The 10,560-nt window shown below is 34.2% G+C and overlaps 6 non-coding genes across 6 annotated transcripts; all 6 read right to left on the bottom strand.

The window, feature by feature from the left end:
* Positions 1 to 1,382: 1,382 nt before the first annotated feature.
* On the bottom strand, positions 1,383 to 1,462 carry TRNAL-UAG. Its single transcript has one exon. It is a non-coding gene; the product is annotated as a tRNA-Leu (tRNA).
* Positions 1,463 to 1,881: 419 nt separating this feature from the next.
* On the bottom strand, positions 1,882 to 1,961 carry TRNAL-UAG. The gene has a single exon. It is a non-coding gene; the product is annotated as a tRNA-Leu (tRNA).
* Positions 1,962 to 3,380: 1,419 nt separating this feature from the next.
* TRNAL-UAG lies at positions 3,381 to 3,460 on the bottom strand. The gene has a single exon. It is a non-coding gene; the product is annotated as a tRNA-Leu (tRNA).
* A 1,928-nt stretch (positions 3,461 to 5,388) lies between these two features.
* Positions 5,389 to 5,468, bottom strand: TRNAL-UAG. Its single transcript has one exon. It is a non-coding gene; the product is annotated as a tRNA-Leu (tRNA).
* Positions 5,469 to 6,388: 920 nt separating this feature from the next.
* Positions 6,389 to 6,468, bottom strand: TRNAL-UAG. The gene has a single exon. It is a non-coding gene; the product is annotated as a tRNA-Leu (tRNA).
* A 3,928-nt stretch (positions 6,469 to 10,396) lies between these two features.
* TRNAL-UAG lies at positions 10,397 to 10,476 on the bottom strand. The gene has a single exon. It is a non-coding gene; the product is annotated as a tRNA-Leu (tRNA).
* Between the last annotated feature and the right edge of the window lie 84 nt (positions 10,477 to 10,560).

A 10,560-nucleotide genomic window follows, 5' to 3' on the forward strand; every position in this document is an offset into this window, starting at 1 on the left:
TAACCAACACCTCTTGGTAAAATCCAATGCACATGATCTTTTTAGTGCAGTTTTGCTGACATCTGATCTCTTGTGTGGTTTAAATGATATCTTAGCAGTGAATAGGGAGTGCAGGTGCAATGTCGTCATCAGGTGATTGGGGTATACGGCATATAGTATGCAAATAGACATTAACACAAAGATAAGTTAAATCCAATTCTTTTAGAATTTAATATATTTATTATTTACCATCAATTCTGTTAAAAAAAAGAAATAAACATTAATGACTGACTAACCTTTTTTCTACTAATTTTCGTATTTTGCTGTTTAAGTAATTGTTTTTCATGGAGTGAAATACAATGGAGAGCGTAGGGATATTTTAAACATCTCTTGAGCTGTGGATTTGAACCCACGCCCTTTCGGACCAGAGCCTAAATCTGGGCTTAGACCACTCGGCCAAACCGTCTATATATCAATAAAATAGAATTTATATTTTCTTGAAGAAAACCTGTTCGATTCTAACCAACACCTCTTGGTAAAATCAATGCACATGCACATGATCTTTTTAGTGCAGTTTTGCTGACATCTGATCTCTTGTGTGGTTTAAATGATATCTTAGCAGTGAATAGGGAGTGCACGGGTGCAATGTCGTCATCAGGTGATTGGGGTATACGGCATATAGTATGCAAATAGACATTAACACAAAAGATAAGTTAAATCCAATTCTTTTAGAAGTTACAATATATTTATTATTTACCATCAATTCTGTTTAAAAAAAAAGAAATAAACATTAATGACTGACTAACCTTTTTTCTACTAATTTTCGTATTTTGCTGTTAAGTAATTGTTTTTCATGGAGTGAAATACAATGGAGAGCGTAGGGATATTTTAAACATTGTGGGATTTGAACCCACGCCCTTTCGGACCAGAGCCTAAATCTGGCCCTTAGACCACTCGGCCAAACCGTCTATATATCAATAAAATAGAATTTATATTTTCTTGAAGAAAACCTTTTCGATTCTAACCAACACCCTCTTGGTAAAATCCAATGCACATGATCTTTTTAGTGCAGTTTTGCTGACATCTGATCTCTTTGTGTGGTTTAAATGATATCTTAGCAGTGAATAGGGAGTGCACGGGTGCAATGTCGTCATCAGGTGATTGGGGTATACGGCATATAGTATGCAAATAGACATTAACACAAAAGATAAGTTAAATCCAATTCTTTTAGAAGTTACAATATATTTATTATTTACCATCAATTCTGTTAAAAAAAAAAAAAGAAATAAACATTAATGACTGACTAACCTTTTTTCTACTAATTTTCGTATTTTGCTGTTTAAGTAATTGTTTTTCATGGAGTGAAATACAATGGAGAGCGTAGGGATATTTTAAACATCTCTTGACGGCTGTGGGATTTGAACCCACGCCCTTTCGGACCAGAGCCTAAATCTGGCGCCTTAGACCACTCGGCCAAACCGTCTATATATCAATAAAATAGAATTTATATTTTCTTGAAGAAAACCTGTTCGATTCTAACCAACCCTCTGGTAAAATCCAATGCACATGATCTTTTTAGTGCAGTTTTGCTGACATCTGATCTCTTGTGTGGTTTAAATGATATCTTAGCAGTGAATAGGGAGTGCACGGGTGCAATGTCGTCATCAGGTGATTGGGGTATACGGCATATAGTATGCAAATAACATTAACACAAAAGATAAGTTAAATCCAATTCTTTTAGAAGTTACAATATATTTATTATTTACCATCAATTCTGTTAAAAAAAAAAAAGAAATAAACATTAATGACTGACTAACCTTTTTTCTACTAATTTTCGTATTTTGCTGTTTAAGTAATTGTTTTCATGGAGTGAAATACAATGGAGAGCGTAGGGATATTTTTAAACAATTGTGGGATTTGAACCCACGCCCTTTCGGACCAGAGCCTAAATCTGGCGCCTTAGACCACTCGGCCAAACCGTCTATATATCAATAAAATAGAATTTATATTTTCTTGAAGAAAACCTGTTCGATTCTAACCAACACCCTCTTGGTAAAAATCCAATGCACATGATCTTTTTAGTGCAGTTTTGCTGACATCTGATCTCTTGTGTGGTTTAAATGATATCTTAGCAGTGAATAGGGAGTGCACGGGTGCAATGTCGTCATCAGGTGATTGGGGTATACGGCATATAGTATGCAAATAGACATTAACACAAAAGATAAGTTAAATCCAATTCTTTTAGAAGTTACAATATATTTATTATTTACCATCAATTCTGTTAAAAAAAAAGAAATAAACATTAATGACTGACTAACCTTTTTTCTACTAATTTTCGTATTTTGCTGTTAAGTAATTGTTTTTCATGGAGTGAAATACAATGGAGAGCGTAGGGATTTTTAAACATTTGTGGATTTGAACCCACGCCCTTTCGGACCAGAGCCTAAATCTGGCGCCTTAGACCACTCGGCCAAACCGTCTATATATCAATAAAATAGAATTTATATTTTCTTGAAGAAAACCTGTTCGATTCTAACCAAACACCTCTTGGTAAAATCCAATGCACATGATCTTTTTAGTGCAGTTTTGCTGACATCTGATCTCTTGTGTGGTTTAAATGATATCTTAGCAGTGAATAGGGAGTGCAGGGTGCAATGTCGTCATCAGGTGATTGGGGTATACGGCATATAGTATGCAAATAGACATTAACACAAAAGATAAGTTAAATCCAATTCTTTTAGAAGTTACAATATATTTATTATTTACCATCAATTCTGTTAAAAAAAAAAAAGAAATAAACATTAATGACTGACTAACCTTTTTTCTACTAATTTTCGTATTTTGCTGTTTAAGTAATTGTTTTTCATGGAGTGAAATACAATGGAGAGCGTAGGGATATTTTTAAACATTGTGGGATTTGAACCCACGCCCTTTCAGAGCCTAAATCTGGCGCCTTAGACCACTCGGCCAAAACCGTCTATATATCAATAAAATAGAATTTATATTTTCTTGAAGAAAACCTGTTCGATTTCTAACCAACACCCTCTGGTAAAATCCAATGCACATGATCTTTTTAGTGCAGTTTTGCTGACATCTGATCTCTTGTGTGGTTTAAATGATATCTTAGCAGTGAATAGGGAGTGCACGGGTGCAATGTCGTCATCAGGTGATTGGGGTATACGGCATATAGTATGCAAATAGACATTAACACAAAAGATAAGTTAAATCCAATTCTTTTAGAAGTTACAATATATTTATTATTTACCATCAATTCTGTTAAAAAAAAAAAAGAAATAAACATTAATGACTGACTAACCTTTTTTCTACTAATTTTCGTATTTTGCTGTTTAAGTAATTGTTTTTCATGGAGTGAAATACAATGGAGAGCGTAGGGATATTTTTAAACATTGTGGGATTTGAACCCACGCCCTTTCGGACCAGAGCCTAAATCTGGCGCCTTAGACCACTCGGCCAACCGTCTATATATCAATAAAATAGAATTTATATTTTCTTGAAGAAAACCTGTTCGATTCTAACCAACACCTCTTGGTAAAATCCAATGCACATGATCTTTTTAGTGCAGTTTTGCTGACATCTGATCTCTTGTGTGGTTTAAATGATATCTTAGCAGTGAATAGGGAGTGCACGGGTGCAATGTCGTCATCAGGTGATTGGGGTATACGGCATATAGTATGCAAATAGACATTAACACAAAAGATAAGTTAAATCCAATTCTTTTAGAAGTTACAATATATTTATTATTTACCATCAATTCTGTTAAAAAAAAAAGAAATAAACATTAATGACTGACTAACCTTTTTTCTACTAATTTTCGTATTTTTTGTTAAGTAATTGTTTTTCATGGAGTGAAATACAATGGAGAGCGTAGGGATATTTTTAAACATTTGTGGATTTGAACCCACGCCCTTTCGGACCAGAGCCTAAATCTGGCGCCTTAGACCACTCGGCCAAACCGTCTATATATCAATAAAATAGAATTTATATTTTCTTGAGAAAACCTGTTCGATTCTAACCAACACCCTCTTGGTAAAATCCAATGCACATGATCTTTTTAGTGCAGTTTTGCTGACATCTGATCTCTTGTGTGGTTTAAATGATATCTTAGCAGTGAATAGGGAGTGCACGGGTGCAATGTCGTCATCAGGTGATTGGGGTATACGGCATATAGTATGCAAATAGACATTAACACAAAAGATAAGTTAAATCCAATTCTTTTAGAAGTTACAATATATTTATTATTTACCATCAATTCTGTTAAAAAAAAAAAAGAAATAAACATTAATGACTGACTAACCTTTTTTCTACTAATTTTCGTATTTTGCTGTTTAAGTAATTGTTTTTCATGGAGTGAAATACAATGGAGAGCGTAGGGATATTTTTAAACATCTCTTGACGGCTGTGGATTTGAACCCACGCCCTTTCGGACCAGAGCCTAAATCTGGCGCCTTAGACCACTCGGCCAAACCATCTATATATCAATAAAATAGAATTTATATTTTCTTGAAGAAAACCTGTTCGATTCTAACCAACACCCTCTTGGTAAAATCCAATGCACATGATCTTTTTAGTGCAGTTTTGCTGACATCTGATCTCTTGTGTGGTTTAAATGATATCTTAGCAGTGAATAGGGAGTGCACGGGTGCAATGTCGTCATCAGGTGATTGGGGTATACGGCATATAGTATGCAAATAGACATTAACACAAAAGATAAGTTAAATCCAATTCTTTTAGAAGTTACAATATATTTATTATTTACCATCAATTCTGTTAAAAAAAAAAAGAAATAAACATTAATGACTGACTAACCTTTTTTCTACTAATTTTCGTATTTTGCTGTTTAAGTAATTGTTTTTCATGGAGTGAAATACAATGGAGAGCGTAGGGATATTTTTAAACATTGTGGGATTTGAACCACGCCCTTTCGACCAGAGCCTAAATCTGGCGCCTTAGACCACTCGGCCAAACCATCTATATATCAATAAAATAGAATTTATATTTTCTTGAAGAAAACCTGTTCGATTCTAACCAACACCCTCTTGGTAAAATCCAATGCACATGATCTTTTTAGTGCAGTTTTGCTGACATCTGATCTCTTGTGTGGTTTAAATGATATCTTAGCAGTGAATAGGGAGTGCACGGGTGCAATGTCGTCATCAGGTGATTGGGGTATACGGCATATAGTATGCAAATAGACATTAACACAAAAGATAAGTTAAATCCAATTCTTTTAGAAGTTACAATATATTTATTATTTACCATCAATTCTGTAAAAAAAAAAAAAATAAACATTAATGACTGACTAACCTTTTTTCTACTAATTTTCGTATTTTGCTGTTAAGTAATTGTTTTTCATGGAGTGAAATACAATGGAGAGCGTAGGGATATTTTTAAACATTGTGGGATTTGAACCCACGCCCTTTCGGACCAGAGCCTAAATCTGGCGCCTTAGACCACTCGGCCAACCATCTATATATCAATAAAATAGAATTTATATTTTCTTGAAGAAAACCTGTTCGATTCTAACCAACACCCTCTTGGTAAAATCCAATGCACATGATCTTTTTAGTGCAGTTTTGCTGACATCTGATCTCTTGTGTGGTTTAAATGATATCTTAGCAGTGAATAGGGAGTGCACGGGTGCAATGTCGTCATCAGGTGATTGGGGTATACGGCATATAGTATGCAAATAGACATTAACACAAAAGATAAGTTAATCCAATTCTTTTAGAAGTTACAATATATTTATTATTTACCATCAATTCTGTTAAAAAAAAAAAAAAGAAATAAACATTAATGACTGACTAACCTTTTTTCTACTAATTTTCGTATTTTGCTGTTTAAGTAATTTTTCATGGAGTGAAATACAATGGAGAGCGTAGGGATATTTTTTAAACATTGTGGGATTTGAACCCACGCCCTTTCGACCAGAGCCTAAATCTGGCGCCTTAGACCACTCGGCCAAACCGTCTATATATCAATAAAATAGAATTTATATTTTCTTGAAGAAAACCTGTTCGATTCTAACCAACACCCTCTTGGTAAAATCCAATGCACATGATCTTTTTAGTGCAGTTTTGCTGACATCTGATCTCTTGTGTGGTTTAAATGATATCTTAGCAGTGAATAGGGAGTGCACGGGTGCAATGTCGTCATCAGGTGATTGGGGTATACGGCATATAGTATGCAAATAGACATTAACACAAAAGATAAGTTAAATCCAATTCTTTTAGAAGTTACAATATATTTATTATTTACCATCAATTCTGTTAAAAAAAAAAAAAATAAACATTAATGACTGACTAACCTTTTTTCTACTAATTTTCGTATTTTGCTGTTAAGTAATGTTTTTCATGGAGTGAAATACAATGGAGAGCGTAGGGATATTTTTAAACACTTGTGGGATTTGAACCCACGCCCTTTCGGACCAGAGCCTAAATCTGGCGCCTTAGACCACTCGGCCAAACCGTCTATATATCAATAAAATAGAATTTATATTTTTTGAAGAAAACCTGTTCGATTCTAACCAACACCCTCTTGGTAAAATCCAATGCACATGATCTTTTTAGTGCAGTTTTGCTGACATCTGATCTCTTGTGTGGTTTAAATGATATCTTAGCAGTGAATAGGGAGTGCAGGGTGCAATGTCGTCATCAGGTGATTGGGGTATACGGCATATAGTATGCAAATAGACATTAACACAAAAGATAAGTTAAATCCAATTCTTTTAGAAGTTACAATATATTTATTATTTACCATCAATTCTGTTAAAAAAAAAAGAAATAAACATTAATGACTGACTAACCTTTTTTCTACTAATTTTCGTATTTTGTGTTAAGTAATTGTTTTTCATGGAGTGAAATACAATGGAGAGCGTAGGGATATTTTTTTAACATTGTGGGATTTGAACCCACGCCCTTTCGACCAGAGCCTAAATCTGGCGCCTTAGACCACTCGGCCAAACCGTCTATATATCAATAAAATAGAATTTATATTTTTCTTGAAGAAACCTGTTCGATTCTAACCAACACCCTCTTGGTAAAATCCAATGCACATGATCTTTTTAGTGCAGTTTTGCTGACATCTGATCTCTTGTGTGGTTTAAATGATATCTTAGCAGTGAATAGGGAGTGCACGGGTGCAATGTCGTCATCAGGGTGATTGGGGTATACGGCATATAGTATGCAAATAGACATTAACACAAAAGATAAGTTAAATCCAATTCTTTTAGAAGTTACAATATATTTATTATTTACCATCAATTCTGTTAAAAAAAAAAAAGAAATAAACATTAATGACTGACTAACCTTTTTTCTACTAATTTTCGTATTTTGCTGTTTAAGTAATTGTTTTTCATGGAGTGAAATACAATGGAGAGCGTAGGGATATTTTTTAAACATTGTGGGATTTGAACCCACGCCCTTTCGGACCAGAGCCTAAATCTGGCCTTAGACCACTCGGCCAAACCGTCTATATATCAATAAAATAGAATTTATATTTTCTTGAAGAAAACCTGTTCGATTCTAACCAACACCCTCTTGGTAAAATCCAATGCACATGATCTTTTTAGTGCAGTTTTGCTGACATCTGATCTCTTGTGTGGTTTAAATGATATCTTAGCAGTGAATAGGGAGTGCACGGGTGCAATGTCGTCATCAGGTGATTGGGGTATACGGCATATAGTATGCAAATAGACATTAACACAAAAGATAAGTTAAATCCAATTCTTTTAGAAGTTACAATATATTTATTATTTACCATCAATTCTGTTAAAAAAAAAAAAGAAATAAACATTAATGACTGACTAACCTTTTTTCTACTAATTTTCGTATTTTGCTGTTCAAGTAATTGTTTTTCATGGAGTGAAATACAATGGAGAGCGTAGGGATATTTTTAAACATTGTGGGATTTGAACCCACGCCCTTTCGACCAGAGCCTAAATCTGGCGCCTTAGACCACTCGGCCAAACCGTCTATATATCAATAAAATAGAATTTATATTTTCTTGAAGAAAACCTGTTCGATTCTAACCAACACCCTCTTGGTAAAATCCAATGCACATGATCTTTTTAGTGCAGTTTTGCTGACATCTGATCTTTGTGTGGTTTAAATGATATCTTAGCAGTGAATAGGGAGTGCACGGGTGCAATGTCGTCATCAGGTGATTGGGGTATACGGCATATAGTATGCAAATAGACATTAACACAAAAGATAAGTTAAATCCAATTCTTTTAGAAGTTACAATATATTTATTATTTACCATCAATTCTGTTAAAAAAAAAAAAGAAATAAACATTAATGACTGACTAACCTTTTTTCTACTAATTTTCGTATTTTGCTGTTAAGTAATTGTTTTTCATGGAGTGAAATACAATGGAGAGCGTAGGGATATTTTTAAACATTGTGGGATTTGAACCCACGCCCTTTCGGACCAGAGCCTAAATCTGGCGCCTTAGACCACTCGGCCAAACCGTCTATATATCAATAAAATAGAATTTATTTTCTTGAAGAAAACCTGTTCGATTCTAACCAACACCCTCTTGGTAAAATCCAATGCACATGATCTTTTAGTGCAGTTTTGCTGACATCTGATCTCTTGTGTGGTTTAAATGATATCTTAGCAGTGAATAGGGAGTGCAGGGTGCAATGTCGTCATCAGGTGATTGGGGTATACGGCATATAGTATGCAAATAGACATTAACACAAAAGATAAGTTAAATCCAATTCTTTTAGAAGTTACAATATATTTATTATTTACCATCAATTCTGTTAAAAAAAAAAAGAAATAAACATTAATGACTGACTAACCTTTTTTCTACTAATTTTCGTATTTTGCTGTTAAGTAATTGTTTTTCATGGTGAAATACAATGGAGAGCGTAGGGATATTTTTTTTAACATTGTGGGATTTGAACCCACGCCCTTTCGACCAGAGCCTAAATCTGGCGCCTTAGACCACTCGGCCAAACCGTCTATATATCAATAAAATAGAATTTATATTTTTCTTGAAGAAAACCTGTTCGATTCTAACCAACACCCTCTTGGTAAAATCCAATGCACATGATCTTTTTAGTGCAGTTTTGCTGACATCTGATCTCTTGTGTGGTTTAAATGATATCTTAGCAGTGAATAGGGAGTGCACGGGTGCAATGTCGTCATCAGGTGATTGGGGTATACGGCATATAGTATGCAAATAGACATTAACACAAAAGATAAGTTAAATCCAATTCTTTTAGAAGTTACAATATATTTATTATTTACCATCAATTCTGTTTAAAAAAAAAAAAGAAATAAACATTAATGACTGACTAACCTTTTTTCTACTAATTTTCGTATTTTGCTGTTAAGTAATTGTTTTTCATGGAGTGAAATACAATGGAGAGCGTAGGGATATTTTTAAACATTGTGGGATTTGAACCCACGCCCTTTCGACCAGAGCCTAAATCTGGCGCCTTAGACCACTCGGCCAACCATCTATATATCAAAAATAGAATTTATATTTTCTTGAAGAAACCTGTTCGATTCTAACCAACACCCTCTTGGTAAAATCCAATGCACATGATCTTTTTAGTGCAGTTTTGCTGACATCTGATCTCTTGTGTGGTTTAAATGATATCTTAGCAGTGAATAGGGAGTGCACGGGTGCAATGTCGTCATCAGGTGATTGGGGTATACGGCATATAGTATGCAAATAGACATTAACACAAAAGATAAGTTAAATCCAATTCTTTTAGAAGTTACAATATATTTATTATTTACCATCAATCTGTTTAAAAAAAAAGAAATAAACATTAATGACTGACTAACCTTTTTTCTACTAATTTTCGTATTTTGCTGTTAAGTAATTGTTTTTCATGGAGTGAAATACAATGGAGAGCGTAGGGATATTTTTTAAACATTGTGGGATTTGAACCCACGCCCTTTCGAACCAGAGCCTAAATCTGGCGCCTTAGACCACTCGGCCAAACCGTCTATATATCAATAAAATAGAATTTATTTCTTGAAGAAAACCTGTTCGATTCTAACCAACACCCTCTTGGTAAAATCCAATGCACATGATCTTTTTAGTGCAGTTTTGCTGACATCTGATCTCTTGTGTGGTTTAAATGATATCTTAGCAGTGAATAGGGAGTGCACGGGTGCAATGTCGTCATCAGGTGATTGGGGTATACGGCATATAGTATGCAAATAGACATTAACACAAAAGATAAGTTAAATCCAATTCTTTTAGAAGTTACAATATATTTATTATTTACCATCAATTCTGTTAAAAAAAAAAAGAAATAAACATTAATGACTGACTAACCTTTTTTCTACTAATTTTCGTATTTTGCTGTTTAAGTAATTGTTTTTCATGGAGTGAAATACAATGGAGAGCGTAGGGATATTTTTAAACATCTCTTGACGGCTGTGGGATTTGAACCCACGCCCTTTCGGACCAGAGCCTAAATCTGGCGCCTTAGACCACTCGGCCAAACCGTCATATATCAATAAAATAGAATTTATATTTTTCTTGAAGAAAACCTGTTCGATTCTAACCAACACCCTCTTGGTAAAATCCAATGC

Source organism: Ipomoea nil, unplaced genomic scaffold (genome assembly GCF_001879475.1).
Source record: "Ipomoea nil cultivar Tokyo-kokei standard unplaced genomic scaffold, Asagao_1.1 scaffold2756, whole genome shotgun sequence".
Lineage (NCBI taxonomy): Eukaryota > Viridiplantae > Streptophyta > Magnoliopsida > Solanales > Convolvulaceae > Ipomoea > Ipomoea nil.